Raw genomic sequence first — 17455 nt, forward strand, 5'->3', positions numbered from 1 at the left:
CAGGAATAATGGAGATCAACGTCCTTGCTGAATAATGTCATTAGGCTTGGACAGAGCATGATATGTCACATGATATTCATGATGATTCAACTTCGCATGCCATACTAAGCTATTTTGATTCTAGCAAGTTTTACTCATGCATGTTCAAAGTAGGTGTTGGGTTAGAATTTGTTTGGTGGATAGTATCCGACTTTACTAGCAGTTCAACTTAGTGTGCTGAGAATCTGTTAGTGAGAATGGAGAGTAAAGAGGAGTAGAGAATAAATTGACAAAATCTCCACCACCTTAATTAGAAAATATAAGATTTAGAAAGTCTAGAGGAAAAAGTCCTTGAACTGTCCCCCAATCACCCTATTTTTATAGGGTTTTGGTGGCCATTGGAAAGGCTATATAGCGAAAGATAAACATAGATGCTACATAGAACACCAGTATAACGCTACACGCTAGTCTACTGTATGTGTCACCTCTCCATTGTTTGAGAGGTGGAGTTAATAGTCGGATGAGCTTTCTATTCTTGAGCGAGCTTGAAAGAGGCAAGTAGTTGTAAGGCAATTCAGTGAGCGAGTCCTGAGACTAGATGAACCCGTAACTAACTAGTCGTCTTGTCAGCCTAACAAATGTTGTAGGAGGCTCGAGATTGCCTTGTCATGTAAGGCGAGTAGAGAGGTTGGCAAGGATGAAGGGTGTTTGAGTTGGAGCATGATAGTAGTTGCTGAGTGGAGTGTTGGATCTCTGAAGTAGGCACTTTCATGCAGCTAAGTTTAGTGAGCTTGAAGGAAATGACCTGATTGAGATGAGTGGCGATCTATAAGGAACTTCTTGGTCGCCCAGAGTAGGGTGAGCTCCTTGGTAGAGGTGGGAGAGTAATGCTCATCGTTCTTCTTGGGTGAGTTTCTCTGTTGGTCTCGGGCAAGTCCCTTGAGAGATATGTTCCTGAGGGGGGTGCCCTCATTATGACCCTATCGCTACCTATAAGAACACCATAGAATGCGATCATGGGTGTGCATTTAGTTTTCCCGATTCACTCGGCCCTTTGATAGGCGAGTGGTGAAAAAAAGCGAGTAAATGAATATTAAACATGATTACCAAGGACTGATTTGGCCTTGCATTGATGATGTTGTCGTGGCATCACGCCACACTTGGGCCTCCCTTTTATGACATTGAAGGGAGTTTATTTTTCCTGCTCAGTGTAACCAGTGAATCATCAAGTGTTTTGAGGGATGGATCTGATCCTAGCAGCTTGCGAGTGTAGCAGAGCAGCCAAGAAGGCAGTTTTTCTCCAAGGGAGATCTATTCAGGCTCTATAGATGGCTGCGAACACTGCGATGGCCTCCTCAAATAAGGAGGGTGATAAGGGCGAGGCTCGGCAGGAGATTCGACCTGTGGAACTCGTCGTCTCACCCCTGCAAGGAGAGCCATAATTGAAGCTGGGGAGATGACATCTGCTACGAAGGAGCCGACTTTCATTACTATTGGTAGGTTGCTTGTTGCTTTTGCCTCTTGTGCCTCTGTGGAGCAGATCTTTGGGTGGAGGATGAGGATGTTGAGTGTGACGACCCCTAATCTAGTTTAATGTATTGATATTTAGGATCAAAAAAATTCATTTTACACAGCCATTAAACAATAGTAAATATAATAATGTTATATTTTATTCCCTTCAAAATGTTTATATTACAATTATGATGTTGCGAAACTCTTTTAAAATTCTACATCCATGTTATAACATCTATTATTGGATTATTCAGACAAAAGCAAAAACAAGAACATAACACTTACAGACTAATAGGACTTCTTTCTGAATCTAGCCAACAGGCTCTTTCTTTTTTCCTAAAAATAAGCTAACAACTATGGTGAGCAATCACAGTACTCAACAAACTTCTAAAAACTCACTAAAGCATTTAATGATAATTCTATAATAACTTTCATCAAAATTTATCATATATGAAAAGGAAAAAATTTCATACGACCTGGTGGAGTGGCACAAGATCTGCCTCTTCACATAAGGTGCTAGGTGGAATATGATGCCATAGCCCCTCTGAGGCATATCAAATCCAAGTTGAATGAGACAAAGACACGTTTTGAATACCGACCATTGGAGCTATTTCAGGCGATTGGGGCGAGATACCATCGGGAGAGTTTCTTCTATTTCACTCGACAAAAGGAAAAACTGCAGGCGTTTTCCGCAGCAGGTCGTCCCTATTGCAGAAACCCGGACCTGCCTCCCCGCAGTATTCTAATTCAGCTTATGCCATCCTCTACCTCGACCTCGTCCCCACTGATCCAATCTCCATGCATGAAGTTCAAAATAGTAGCGAAAAGGAAGCAGGTTTTTTTGGGCAAAGAGGTTCGGAGGTACCCTCGAGCGGTGGCTGGGCAGTGATCTTTGTGGTAGCGGAGGCAAATATAAATATAGAGGATGATTCAGATTGTTTCTGGGTCTCTACTTTATCTTTATGGAAATGCATATAATATATTAGTGAACGTATAAATCATATAAAATATAACGTCCATTTACTATAAAGTTACAGTAGAAAATTTCTATCAGAGCTTTCATATCATTCCACCATATCAATTTCACATTTTACATTCTGGTTCATTTTATTGTAGCATCTCGTCTAATACCATTATTACTTCTCTCACATTGAAGCTTGTACATTTATCAAAATGGTTTACTTAACATAATTTGAATGATTCATATAGCATGATTTAAGCAATATTTGAATGCAAGCCAATTTCTCCCAATTTCTTCTTCTTTCTCCGCATGCCTCTTTATAGCTTGACATTTACCTCTCATCTCACATATACATATAGAGGATAAGCCTGCTCTTTACTCCACCTTCATCTCTCATCCATCACAAGGACAAATGGAGGATAATAATTTTACATTTATCTTCCATCTGCCATATATACAAATGGAGGACAAACTTGCTTATAACTCCACATATATCTATCATCCGTTATCATGACAAATGGAGGACAATAGTTTCACATGTCTATATCATCATACATTTGATGCCTTCAATTTTCCTCAAACCTCCTTTTCACCATGTTATAGACAAGCAATAATATGAACATGTATGAATGATTTAATTTTATAACATGATGTAGCAATACTTACAACTTTATATGTGAAGCACTTGATTGTATTTGTTATGTTATTAAGGTAATGGAATTTCTACATGATAATTATGAAAAAATTTCATGATAATTATGAAAATAACTTGCATAAATTTTCATGTTCCAAATCTACTAATTTATTTAACGTGCTAATTGGCATAGACAATCATAATTTATGAAATTGCAAATAATTTTAACTTTCAATATCCTTATAAAGCATGATTCTTATTACATCATTAAATATGCTCAATTTTTTCTTGAATTTAAAGTGCTTAATGAAATTGTACAAAATTCGTGTCAATCGAATCAATTTCAAGTATTTTATGAAATACTTAAACTTATCCAGTGAAAAAGTTATTTCACACCCTAAAACCACTCTTCCCAAATTTTGCACCCATTCAAAATTTTAAATTGAAAACTAAAGTCAGTTTTCAATAGCCTACCTTAGGAAGAACAACTTCTATAACAATCCCGACGATCATATCTTACTGCACAGCCTCTAAAATCTCTCTTTTTACCTCTCTCCTCCCTTTTCTTTAGAGCTCTCTCTCACTCTCTCCCAACAAATTAAAAAAAATGGATATGGCTAACTTATATAAAAATAAAATTTCTTAACATCACTGAATCGATTGTCACACTGTCGCTGCTTTAAGGGAGAGAGAACCTCTTAAATGTGTCCCAGCCTTATCCACAGTGATCAAAGTTCCACAACGCTAACTTGCCACGATGCCACTGTGTTCTCAACAATTCCTCCATATAAAGAGTTGAGCGCTTCCGCGCTAACACTCGGTGCCTCTGCGCTGCCCTAGGACTCACAATGTCGCAGCGCTTAGGCATACAATGCCAACAAATCAAAATTTCAAAATTTTCAAATCATTTCAAGTATTCATGTACAAACATTCTATTTCATGAGATTCTTAACAAGTTATAATTTAGCAAAAATGTACACATTTTCATAGAGTTTAAAAATTCAAGTTATTAAATCGCCCCCTCTTAAAACCAATGTTGTCCTCGATATTGCTAACTAACCAACCAATTAACCATACTATTAAACAACTAAAAAACTAAAACAAAATTTGGTAAAACTACCTTATCTCTACTTTCTTCTCCCTCTCCCAAGTTGCTTCTTTCTCAAACTCGTGCTTCCACTGAATTTTTACCATACAAATTTTTTTACTCATGTTCCTAACAACATTAAGCTAATATTCTCTTTGTATGTCAAATCAGGCCTCAATTCAATCTTATATTCAGGGACTCTGCTTTTTAAATTAGCTAGCCACTCTCTCAACATAAAACATTGAAAACATCATGCACATCTGAGATCTTCTTAAGTAATATTAACTTGTAAGCTGACTTACCAATTTTTGTATCACTTCAAAGAGTACAATGTATTTTTGGGCTCGATTTTCCTTTTCCACTAAATCTATTTACTCCCTTTAATAGATTAACCTTTAAAAATAAAAAATCTCCTATTTGAAATTCAATTGCCTAATGTTGTGGATAAAAATATTTCTTCTGTTTGTCCTGAGTTGTTTTTAATATGTCTCTTATCAATAAGATATTCTCTATTGCATCATTTACCAGTTTAGATCCCAACAATCTCTTTCTTCTCATCCACTTCAATCCAGGATAATAGAGTTCTACACCTATCATGTAGAGCTTCATATGGTGTTATTTTGATACTTAACTGGCATCTATTGTTATAAGCAAACTCTATCAATCGTATGTTATTATCTATGCTCCTCTCAAAACCAAATATGCATAGCATCAACAAATCCTCTAAAACATGAATAGTGTTTTTTAATTGCCCATCTATCTAAGGATGAAATGTTGTACTGAAACTTAACAGTAGCTCTCAAACTTCCTTGAACACTTCTACAATCTAGAAGTAAATCTCTCATCTCTATTTGATACTATAACTTTAGGTATACCATGCAGTCTGACTATCTCTTTTACATATAATTGAGAAAACTTTTCCACTTAATTTATCTGCCCATGGGAAGAAAATGAACTTACTTCGTCAATTTGTCTATTATTACCCAAACTGCATCATGTCCTTGCATTGATCTTGGAAAACTCATAGCAAAACTTTTAGAAATTTCATTCCACTTGTACACCGAAAAGGGTAATGGTTGTAACAAATCACTTGATCTCTGATATTCTACTTTCACCATCATACATGTCTCACATTTCACCACAAACTCTTCTACTTTTTTCTTCAATCTAGACCATCAAAATATCTTATTCAGATCCCAATACATCTTATTGCTTCCTAGATGAATAGTATATCTTGAATAATATAGTATTTCCTTCCTCAATTCACCATGAATTGAAACACATAATCTGTTACAAGTCAATACATTATGAAAATCGAATTGCAATTCAACTCTCTTCCTAGCTTTAATCAATTTCATTAAAATTGCATACTTTTTATCTGACTTTTGAGCCTCCTTAATTCTGTCCTACAAAGAATACTGAGGTGTCATTTGAGATAAGACTTTTGTCCCACCACCTAAAGGGCACGTAACTTCAATTCTAATTTTTCCATCTCCTGAATCAAAATGTTCTCAGAAATAGTCATATTAGCTGCCATTCTAATTGAATTCCTACTCAAGACATCAGTTATCATATTAGCTTTCCTAGGTTAGTAAATTATATTTAAATTATAGTCTTTAATCAACTCTAACCATCTCCTTTGTCTCAAGTTCAATTCTTTTTATGTAAAGATGTACTTAAGCTCTGATGATTTGTATATACTTAACATCTCGTTTCGTATAAGTAGTATCTCTAAATATTCAAAGCAAACACTATAGTTATTAGTTCCAATTCATAGGTAGGATAGTTCTTTTTATGAGGCTTCAACTATCCAAATGTATAAGCTATAACCTTTTCATTCTGCTACAAAAAATACGACCTTACCCCTTTAGTAAAGTATCACTGAATACATGAAAACCATCAAATCCTAAAGGAATAGTTAACACGGGGGTTGTTACCAAACACTCTTTCAATTTCCAAAAATTTGTCTCACAATCTGATGTCCATTCAAAATTGTACTTCATTGTGTGTCAGTCTAGTCAAAGGAATAGCGATATGAAAGAATCCTTTGACAAATTTCCTTTAGTATCCGACTATACTAAGAAAACTCTAAACCTCTATCACTGAAGTCGGTCGTGGCCAATAGACCATAGCCTTTATTTTTTGGAGATCTATAGACATACTTCCTTTGCTGACCACATGCCCCAAAAAAGTAATGGACTTCAACTAAAATTTACACTTTTAAAACTTAACATACAAATGATGATTCCTCAAAGTTTCCAAAGCCAATCTCAAAGAACAACATGATCCTCTTCAGCCTTATAATATACCAAACTATCATTGATGAACACTATGATAAACTGATCCAAATACTTCTTAAATACTTTGTTCATCAAATTCATGAATATAGTTGGTGCAATTTTCACTACAAATAACATAAATAAAGACTCATTCAAATCATATCTAGTATTGAAGGTTGTCTTCACCACTTCTTCCTTAACTCTCAATTAATGTTTAAAATTGCGTATTCGGGTATTGAGGCGTTTTTCATTCGTGAGGCGAGGCGTAAGCCTCAAGGCTTTTTGAGGCGTAAGCCTCAAAATCAAAAGATTGCGTAAACATAAAATGATAAATTTTTTATATACTAATGAGTGAATAATATAAAACATAAAATAACATAAGATATGAAGTGAAATCAAAATATCCCAATAATAAGACAACATGAAATATAGTTCAACTCAAAATTCTATCTTTCCCAAATCCCAGTATTCTTTTCATTAACATATAATTCTAATTTCTAAAAATAAATAGCAATGACATATCACATAAGAACTCATAAGTCATTAACACTGTCATCACTAAGGGGTTGTTCATTTGAATCATCATTATGATGAACTGCTCTCTCCCCTTCCTCCTCTCCTATAGAATCCAATGTCGGGCATTTACTTCAAGATTTATGTAAGTTTTAATATATATAGTGTGAGGCATAAGCCTCATGCCAGTGAGGCGAGGCGGGCCTTAAGCCGGGCCTCAACCAAGTTGAGGCGCAAGCCATCGAAAGCATCGAGGCGTTTTTTACTGCAATTGCACAAAGGCGGGCCTCAAGGCGAGCCTCATATTGCGCAATTTTAAACCATGCTCTCAATTGATGGAACATTGATCTCAAGTCAATCATAGAGAATATAAGAACTCTTTCTAACTGATGAAATGATTCATCTATATGAGGTAAGGGATATTTATTCTTGACAATGTCTTTATTTAGCTCTCCATAATTGATTCACATTCTTATTGAGCCATCTTTCTTCTTCACGAACAACATTGGAGCAGCCCACGATGATACACTCGGTTTAACGAAACCTTTATCAATCAATTCTTGCAACTGCACCTTTTACTCTTATAATTCTTTTGATGCCATTTTGTATACCAGGCATAACCTTAATGCAAAACTCCACATCTCTCTCACTGGGTAAACTCACTAACTCAGGAAATTCCCATACTATATGTACATCTCCAACAGCTGTAAAAGATCTATTCCCATCTATCACCTAAGCCAAAACACTGAATTTCCTTCCTTTCACAACTTCTCAACTTGTAATATATATATATATATATATATATATATTATATATATAATATTAGTGAAAAAACACACAGCACGAATACCCTCTTTCGGCCACAAATTTATGTGGGCTCTGTTTGCTACTCAACCTAGTTCATCTCCAATATCACACATCCAAAACTCTTTTAAAGGCAATACAATTATGTCTGGTTTGAACTGTCCTACCCGAAATGTTCAATCTCAGCAAGAAACAAACCGATTACAATCACAACAGTCCAATTAGGCAACAAAACTAAAATAGTAGACCAATAACAAAATAGGATGCATGTCTAAATTATCCCAATATTCTCAGAGCAAAAAAGAATGACTGTCACTTCTAATGCTTCGTATAGCTCTTTGCTAAGTTAGATTGTAGATCATTAGGCTAGTTTCGTTTCCAGCTCAGCTTAGAGTTTGAATTGAACTACTGCAGCACTTCCTTCCCATTTCACAATGGACATCTCCAACAATCTCTCAAACTGTAATATATTATATAATTAATATAATATATATTATATATATATATTATATATATATATATATATATATATATATAAAATATATTATAGTATATATATATATTAGTGAAAACAAAACATCATGAATGCCCTCTTTTGGCCACAATTTATGTGGGCTCTGTAGCTACTCAACTAGTTCATCTCCAATATCACACATCAAACTCTTTTAAAGGTAATACAATTATGTCTGGTTTGAACTTCCTACCCGAAAGTTCAATCTCACAAGAAACAAACCGATTAGCAATCACAACATCCAATTAGGCAACAAAACAAAAATAGTAGACAATAACAAAATAGGATGCATGTCTAAATTATCCAAAATATTCTCAGACAAAAAAGAATGACTTGTAGCACTTCTAATGCTTCGTTAGCCTCTTGCTAAGTTAGATTGTAGATCATGTCTAGTTTCGTTCCAGCTCAGCTCAGAGTTGGAATGGAACTACTTGCAACACTTCCTCCATTTGAACTTCTCCAAGCGGTCTCCCAATAAATTTGCTTCCAGCACCCCTACTAGTTGATCCCTTAGGTATTTACCTATGCTTTCTAAAATCACCTCTCATCACAAACCTACCCTAAGAACACCTTGCTGACATGTGACCTTATGGCCACACTTAAAAAGTTGCCCTGCGAATAGTAAATAACGACTAAAATGCCTTTTTCCATAAGAATTTCATAGTTTTTTTTATCATGAAAGATATTGTTTAGTTTATTGTGTACATTGTTTTGCGCACTAACTCAAACTAGCATTAGTTGTGGAAGCAAAAAATTATGTTCAAGCTGCTTCAATTTTTAATACAGTTACTAATTTGATAAATATTATTAGTAGTTCATTCAAACAAAGAGATATATTAAAAGAAATATATTATAACAAAATTATTGAGCAGGTAGAAAGTGGAGTTATGAAAGGTAGATGTTTAAACCAGGAAATTTCTCTTCAAAGTTCAGGAGATACTTGTTGGGGTTCATACTATAAATCACTCATCAGTTTAATTCTTCTGTTTGGATATATAATTAAGGTTTTTAAGATAGTAATATAAGACGGATCTAGCAATGAGCAAAAAGTTGAAGCATATACCCTACTTGGTTATTTACGAAGTTTTGAATTTGTTTTCAATTTTCATATGATGAAAATTATGTTAGGAGTTGCAAATGAGTTATTACAAGTATTGCAAAGGATCAGGATATTATAAATTCCATGACTTTGGTAAAAGTTTCTAAATAAATGCTTCAAAATGTGAGAGATGACGAGCGAATACTTTGTTTAAAGAATTTGGATTATTTTGTGAGAAGAATATATAACCCAAATATTCCAAATATGACTGATACATTTGTAATGCGAGGAAGATCAATGCGCCGCACTCAAACTATTACAAACATACATTATTATCGAATTGAATTATTTTATACTGCGATATATATACAACTTCAAGAGCTCAATAACATGTTTGTTGAAATAAATATAGAATTGCTTATGTATGTGGCATGTTTTAATCCATGTCATTCATTTTCAACTTTTGATAAAGAACGATTGCTACGTTTAGCAAAATTTTATCCGTCACATTTTTTAGAAATGAATCTCATCGTGTTAGACAATCAAATTGAAAATATTAGTGTTGATGTGAGATCGAAGCTGCATTTATGAATTTAAAAGGACATGAAGAACTTGCTCAAAAAATCGTGGAGACTAGGAGGAATGATATTTATTCTTTGTTGTTTCTATTTATAAAACTTGTTTTAATATTGTCAATTCCTATAACATCAATTGAACGAGCATTCTTTGCAATGAATATTATAAAGAACGATTTAGACAATCATACGGTAGACTCCTGGATGAATGATTATCTACTTATGTTGAAAAATATATATTTAATAGTATTGATAATGAAATGATTATATAACGATTTCAAAATATTATGACTTGACGGGAGAAATTATAGGTAATATTATATTACTAATATTTAAGAAAAATATCAAGATTTAACGTTCTTAATTGTATGTTTTTTCTTTATCATCTATTATATCTTTTTATAATGATGATTTAAAAAAAATTTAAAACTGCCAATGCTGATCCTATTCCAGGATAAAAAAGATCAAGTTTTATTTTTAAATTCAATAAATTGTCTCCTCACTTGAACAAAATCCTAGATCCGCTCCTAATAATTTGCTGAGCTGGAACGGAACTACTTGTATCACTTCCTCCATTTGAACTTCTCCAAGTGGTCTCCCAACAGATCTGCTTCCAGCACCCGTACTAGTGTATCCTTTAGGAATTGACCTCTGCTGTCTAGAATCAACTCTCATCACAAACTACCCTAATAACACTGTGCTGACATGTGACCTAATGGCCACACTTAAAACATTGCCCTGTGAATAGTAAACAACGAACAAAATGCCTTCTTCCTCAAGAAATACATATTGGAGCATTACTCAAAGATGCCATTGAGCTGCTCCCATGAACCACAAAACTTTCTCCTCTTTTAGAGGCACCTACTCCAAACTTAACTTTTTTTTTTTTTTCTAAAACCACTCCAAGATGATTGTCTACTTAACCTCATTCTGCTAGCATCCCATCTTTGATTGGTGGTGGTCAAATCATTCTTCATCAATCTCGCTTTCTTTACTTAGTTCAGTAAAATCCCTAATTCTAAATGAAACTATTAGTTTCCTCAAACTATCTCTTAGGCTCCATAAAATTTGTAGCACTTTTTCTTTGGAGTACTAATCAATTGGGGAACATACCTACCTAATGTTGTAAATTATGCCTCATACGCATAACAAACCTACTCCCTTGCACCAATGCCCATCTATCAGTTGCTTGGCTGATGGTGACACAAATCAGTCTTTGAGAGTTTTAGTAATCTTTTTTCATAGAATCTTTGTATTTACTCTCTCTTAAAATTTTTCCTTATGCTGGCCTAACTGAATAATCTTGGCAAGAAATTTACAAGAGGATGTAAAACTAGCATTTGCTTATTGCAGATGATATTCTTTTTGTTGGTAAGACTAGAGAGGGAGTTAAAGGAAAATCGGAGTTATGGAGGTCAATCTTAGAGTTTAAAGGTTTTTGTTTCAGTAGATCTAAAATAGATTACATGGAGTGCAATTTTTGTAGTAATAGATCTAGTGAGGAGATTATGACTTTAGACAATTAAGTCATTAAAAAGAGTACATATTTTAGATATCTTGGGTCAAATGTTCAAAGTGATGGTGAAATAGCTTGAGATATTATTAGTAAAATTCAAGTTGGATGGTTGAAGTGGAGGAATGTATTGGGCTTGTTGTGTGAAAGAAAAAGTATCTATCAAACTTAAGAGAAAATTCTATAAGATGGTGAGACTTGCAATGCTTTATGACATAGAATGTTGGTCATTAAAAAAGAAGCATAAAAATAATTTAAGTGTTGCAGAGATGAGGATGCTCAGGTAGATGAGTGGCTTCATTCGTAGAGACATAATACAAAATGAATATATACGCGAAAAGATTGGAGTAGCTCCAGTGGCATATAAGATTAGAGAGAGTTGTCTTAGTTGGTTTGGTTGAATAAAACGTTGGCATTCCGATGACTCGTTTAGGAGAATTGATGTATCAGATTTGACCTATGCTGAGAAAGGTAACGGTAGATCTAAAAATACTTGATTAGAAAGTATTAAAAATGATATATATTTTTTATTAGATTTAAATGAGAATTTGACTCTTAACATGACACAATGGAGGAAAAAGATTCATGTAGCCGACTCCAGGTAGTAGGACAAATGCTTATTGTTTTTGTTATTATTGTTGTTGGTCTAACCACCTGTGCTCAGCTTCATCACCCAATAAAGAAATTACCAAGGATAGCTTCATATTCTCAGGGCATTGCTTACACTATCAAATGACTTTTTCAATCTCATCAACCAATCCTCAGTCACCTGAGACTCTACTGCACCCTGAAACCTTTGAGATTTTAGTCTCAGAAATAACTGTAAATGCTTTTCCACATCAACTACTCAAGACATTTTTTCTGTGAGCATCCCCCATCAACTCAGCTACAAAGCTAGCAAATTATAACATAGAGCTTGCTCCTTTAACACCTATAATGCTATGCTCTAAGCAATACAACTCTGCCGATTTACCGGTCTTGATTATGGGAATCTATAAACACTTAAAAGTAGGAAGTCATACTAAGGGAAACAATTTGAATTTATCTCTATGATTCAATTGCTACCCGAATGAATAATTCATCAATCATCCAATCTATTGATTTGATATCATTTTTGTGATGACCCATAATCTAGTTGGATGTATTGGCCCAAAAATTTCATTTTACACAGAGCCACTAAACAACAGTAAATATAATAACATTATATTTTATTCCAAATATTGTCATTGCCATGTCCTTAGTCTTGGATGAGAAAAGTAGTGGGTTGCGTTAGGTAATCAATAGCCAATGCAAAACTTGTTGAATAATCATGACATGAATCTTTTAATATATTTTGTTAATGCTAGGGCGTTCTTTGGAAGCGACGCTATATGACCCAATGTTTAAAATTGCACAATTGAGTATTAAGGTATTTTTTTCGTTAGACGAGGAATAAGCCTCAAGGCGTTTTGAGCTGTAAGCCTTAAAATGAGAAAATGGCATAAAGTCAAAATGATAAATTTTTTGTATAATAATCTAATAAATTGTATTTTTTATAAAACATATAAAATATAAGATATCAAGTGTCAACTAATAAATTGTTTAAAATTGAATTGAAATCCAAACATCATGATAATAAGACAACATAAAATATAGTTCAACTTAAAATTCTAGCTTTCCCAAATCTCAATATACTATTCATTAACATTATTCAAAAGTAAATAATAATGACATAACAACTTAGAAGTAATCAACACTGCCATCACTAAGGGGATCATCATTTAAATAATCGTTATGATAAACTACTCTTTCCCTTGTCTCATCTCCTATGAGGAGTCCAATGTCTCCCAATCAACTTCTTCCTCTATATCAGTTATCTTTCTCTTCTATAAATATTTTTGAACAATATGAGGATTAATACTACATTAGGAAAAGAAAAGTCTAAGAAAACCTTATTATTTATATAACTTTTTTGGTTTGTTCTTAGGTTGTAGTGAACGTAGATGCTCTATGACCATCAAAGAAGTTAATATTCGAATCTTCCTCTTGTAATTCAAATGGCATCACATCCACTTCATTATCTACAAACCATTCGTCATTGGATGCTATATCTTCACAAATCAAAGGATCTTCTTCATCCTTCAACCTTTTTTTCTTTATGTTCCTGTTTTTGAGTCTCTTATTGTACATAATGTACACTAATAAATTTATCCTTAATATTGACAGACAATTTCTCCTTTTTATATGCACTTAGTTGTAGGTGCTCCAACTCTATTCACATCTAGATGAAAGCACGTTAATCCCAAAACCTTCACAGTGAAACGCTACAATTCTGGAGTTCCATCATCAAATTGAATCCACAATTCAACTAAGATTTACATAAATGAATATAGTTAGTACTCAAATAATGATTTTTAAATAAATGAGTAAAACAATAAATAAATTATTTGGAGATCATTTGGAAATAGTGTCATTTGCCTGTTATTATGGGTGTCAATTCGAGTTAGTGGGTCGGGTTCGGGTCGAACCCGAATTGGCCTGGCTCTAAACGGATCAACTCGAACCTGACCCATTTTTATAAACGTGTCGGCTTTTTCAACCCGGACCCGACTTGGATTTAAAAAAAAACTTAAACGCCTAGGTTCTCCGTTCTCGTTCGGGACGCGGCAGAGCCGGTTCGGGACTCCCATAAGCTACAGCGGCAAGTCCGGATCGGCACGTGGCGGCGCACTGCGGCAGGGCCGGTTCGGCTGTTCAGGACTCACACCGCGCAGGCGTGCACGTGCGACGGGCGACGGCGCGAGACTCGACCGTCTCGACGCAGGCATGCACGCGCGACCTTTCGGCACTCGCACCGTGCAGGCGCCGATGGCTCGACGCACTTGATAGCTCACAGCTGACACTTCGGGCAAGGCACTTGGATGCTTCGGGCAGGGCAGGCAACAGACCGAACTTGGATTTTCAGGTAATTTTCTGGTTGCCGGGTCAACCCAAACACAACCCGTTTTTTAAAACGGGTCAGTTTATTGAACCCGAACCTGACTCGTTTCACAAATGGGTCGACCTGAACCCGGATTTTCCGGGTCGAATCCAGGTTGGGTTTTGGGTTGTGTCAAAAATTGACACCCCTACCTGTTATAATCCAAAAAACTTTCTTTATTCTTAAAAGGTACCATTTGCATATCAACATTTGATCTTTCATCTGCATCGGCTATGAGTCTATCCATGTAATAATACAATCTTAATTTGATCTCAGGATTTGTAGACTTATTCGCTCCATATTGATATTGAGGGTTTAAGTAATAGTCTGCTACATGCAAGTGTCGATGAAGCTGTAACTCCTACATATTAACAATAATATTCCAAATTTTTCTATAGCTTTCCTCTTTGCCCCCTAAGTTGTGGACAATCATTTCTTTTGCTTCATCTATAACATTGTAGATGAAACTCATAGCAGGCTTCTTTTCTATATCTACCATCCTTAAAATTTGTACAAATGGTTGAGTGGTTGTGATTGCATTCAAGAGACTTTGCTAAAATTTATCATTTAAAACAATCTTTCTAAACTTAGATTTCTTTGCCCATGCACAACTCGACCACTGTGTGGTGGTAAACAAAAACTTCAATGGTTTCCTAGCATCCAACATGCTTGGTAATGTTAAGTAAGAGTGACAAATTTTGTTGCTGCAAGCCTTAGAATTTATTTCTTTAAAATTTTCTCATAAGTGTCAAAACCCAAGAATGGTTGTAAGTAAATTTAGTTATCCTTTTTGCTTTGATCAGTGCATTCTTATGTTGAGGCAGCTCCCAAAGTTTCTAAAAAATGAGATTTATGCAATATGCGACACATGGAATCTAATACAATTGTTCATCTTCTCCATAAGTTTAGTCCCTGCATCCTTATAAATACTGGCGTTATTTGTTACCAATTGGATTGCTAAATTCTCCCAACCTCAATCACTCTGTTTAGTGCTCCAAAGATGAACTTTGCATCCTTCACTTGATCAGATGCCTCAATTGACTTCAAAATACAGTGTTGTAAGGGTTATTGATCAGAATATTTATTAAACTTCTATTTTTCATATATGACCAACCATCAGACATAACATTTACACATGTTTGGGCCCAAGTCATTATTTCCTCAATGTTTCTTTTTCAGTATCATCCAACTCTTTCAAAATCCACATCCTTAAATCATACATTATTGGAGATTTGAACCCTCTCCCATATGCTCCAACCGAACGAAGCATATTGTAGTAAATAGGTGATGTTGCAACATTAAATGGGATTGTATTTTTACAGAAGAATCTGTCTATATTTATACATACTCTTCTTCATGCCTTGCCGAGCATTCTTTGGGCTCATCCTTTGTGCAGTTGGAGGCCTATACTTTGATGTTTGCTCCATATAATGATCCATGGGACCCTGCACCCCTAGATGATATGTTTGCTCCATATATGCGAAGTATTCATCTAATTATCAAGTTTCACAATTTTTCTTGAATCTAAAGTGCTCGGTGAAATTCTACAAAATTCTTGTCAATGGTGAAAAGTTATTCCGCACCCAAAAAATCACTTTTCCTTAATTTTATAGCCAACCAAAACTTAAAATTAAAAAGTTAAAGTAGATTTTTCAGTAGCCTATCTTAAGACAAATAATTTATATAACAACCCCAACAATCAAATCCAACTACACAGCTTTTAAAATCTCTTTCTTGTCTCTTTAATCCTCTCTTCTTTCTTTTCTCTAGAGCTCTCTCTCACTCTGTCCTAGCCTATATGACATGAAATTGGATATGGCTAACATGTATAAAAACAAAATATCTTAACAAACGTCGTAGTGGTAGTCATAGTGCCAACATAAGAGAGAGAGAGAGAACCTCTTAAGTTTTACGCAACCTTATTCATTGTGATCCAAGCGCCACCCCCACTATGCTGATTTGTCACGGAGAGCGTACGGGAAATCATCACACAAGTTGTGAGTTTGCAGGAAGCTCGTCCTAAAGGAGGTAAGCCTACAAAATCAAGTGTAGTTATTTAAAGATTGTAATGCTGTGAAAGAGGGTACTCGTTACAAAGGAGCTAGTCTAGCAAGTTGTTGCAACATCTATCGAGTGAATAAAAAATGAGAACTTTGGAGGAATGGGTGTCCTTCCAAATTATAGGGGGACAACATCACGAGATCGACTTTTATTGATTCCTTTGTGACTTCTAGACTTGATGTTTAATGAACTCTTGTTACTATTGATCTATTAAGGAGGACCCCAGGGCATGAGGCTCCTTGAGTTTGTCGTGACAAGTAAGGGGGAAGAGGTTGACACGAGGCAAGATGTGACCAGCAAAGTAGTTGTGGTAACAATGGACGCGCTAGCTGGGGGGGCAGCGAAGGAGCAGATGGAGGGCGTGTTCATGGGGATCCTATGAATGCCCACACCATGTTCTCTTTTGGACAGCCGACTAACTTCTTTCTTCCCTTAGGGTTTATATTGTTGGAGGAGGTTGTTCGGAGGCTGGCAATTTTGGAGAAGATGATGAATTTCCAAGCTGTTGGCGAGCCCAACATTTGACAAGGGAGGTGGCTCTTGTGAACATCACCGAGATGGAGGTTTTTGTGCTATTGGATGCGGTCGCCCTCAATAGGGCTCATATGACATCCATGAGGAACATCATGGGTTTTATGAGGGATTAGTGGGGCTTAGTTGTCCAACATACCAAGCTGGTTGGATTACTTGGAGCGCGTCGGAGGGTTGGCATCAACCATGGCGAGTAATCCAGTGTTGGGGATGCTTCGCTGTAGTCCGCGAGCTTGAATAATTAGTTTTATTTTATACGCCAATGAATGACGAGTATTTGTAATGTTATGAAAAGATGAATAAAATTTGATTTTAGGTGAACACATTTGCTTTTGGATTATTTTTTTCTTATTGACATGTTTTGATGACAACTCATAACGGGATATGATGCCTTTTCAGGTTTTTACCAAAGTTCTTGAATTGCTAAGAATTGTGTCAAGTTTTCTTGGCTTGTGTGAGTTTGTTTTAAGTCTACACCAAGGATCATCTTATTGCTT

At 35.3% G+C, this 17455-nt stretch overlaps 1 protein-coding gene across 2 annotated transcripts in view; it reads left to right on the top strand.

Moving 5' to 3' along the window:
* Nucleotides 1-17455, top strand: part of LOC110093764 (tubulin-folding cofactor B) — a 96795-nt gene that overhangs the window by 9732 nt on the left and 69608 nt on the right. The window lies entirely within an intron of this gene.

Source organism: Dendrobium catenatum, unplaced genomic scaffold (genome assembly GCF_001605985.2).
Source record: "Dendrobium catenatum unplaced genomic scaffold, ASM160598v2 original_scaffold_118854, whole genome shotgun sequence".
Lineage (NCBI taxonomy): Eukaryota > Viridiplantae > Streptophyta > Magnoliopsida > Asparagales > Orchidaceae > Dendrobium > Dendrobium catenatum.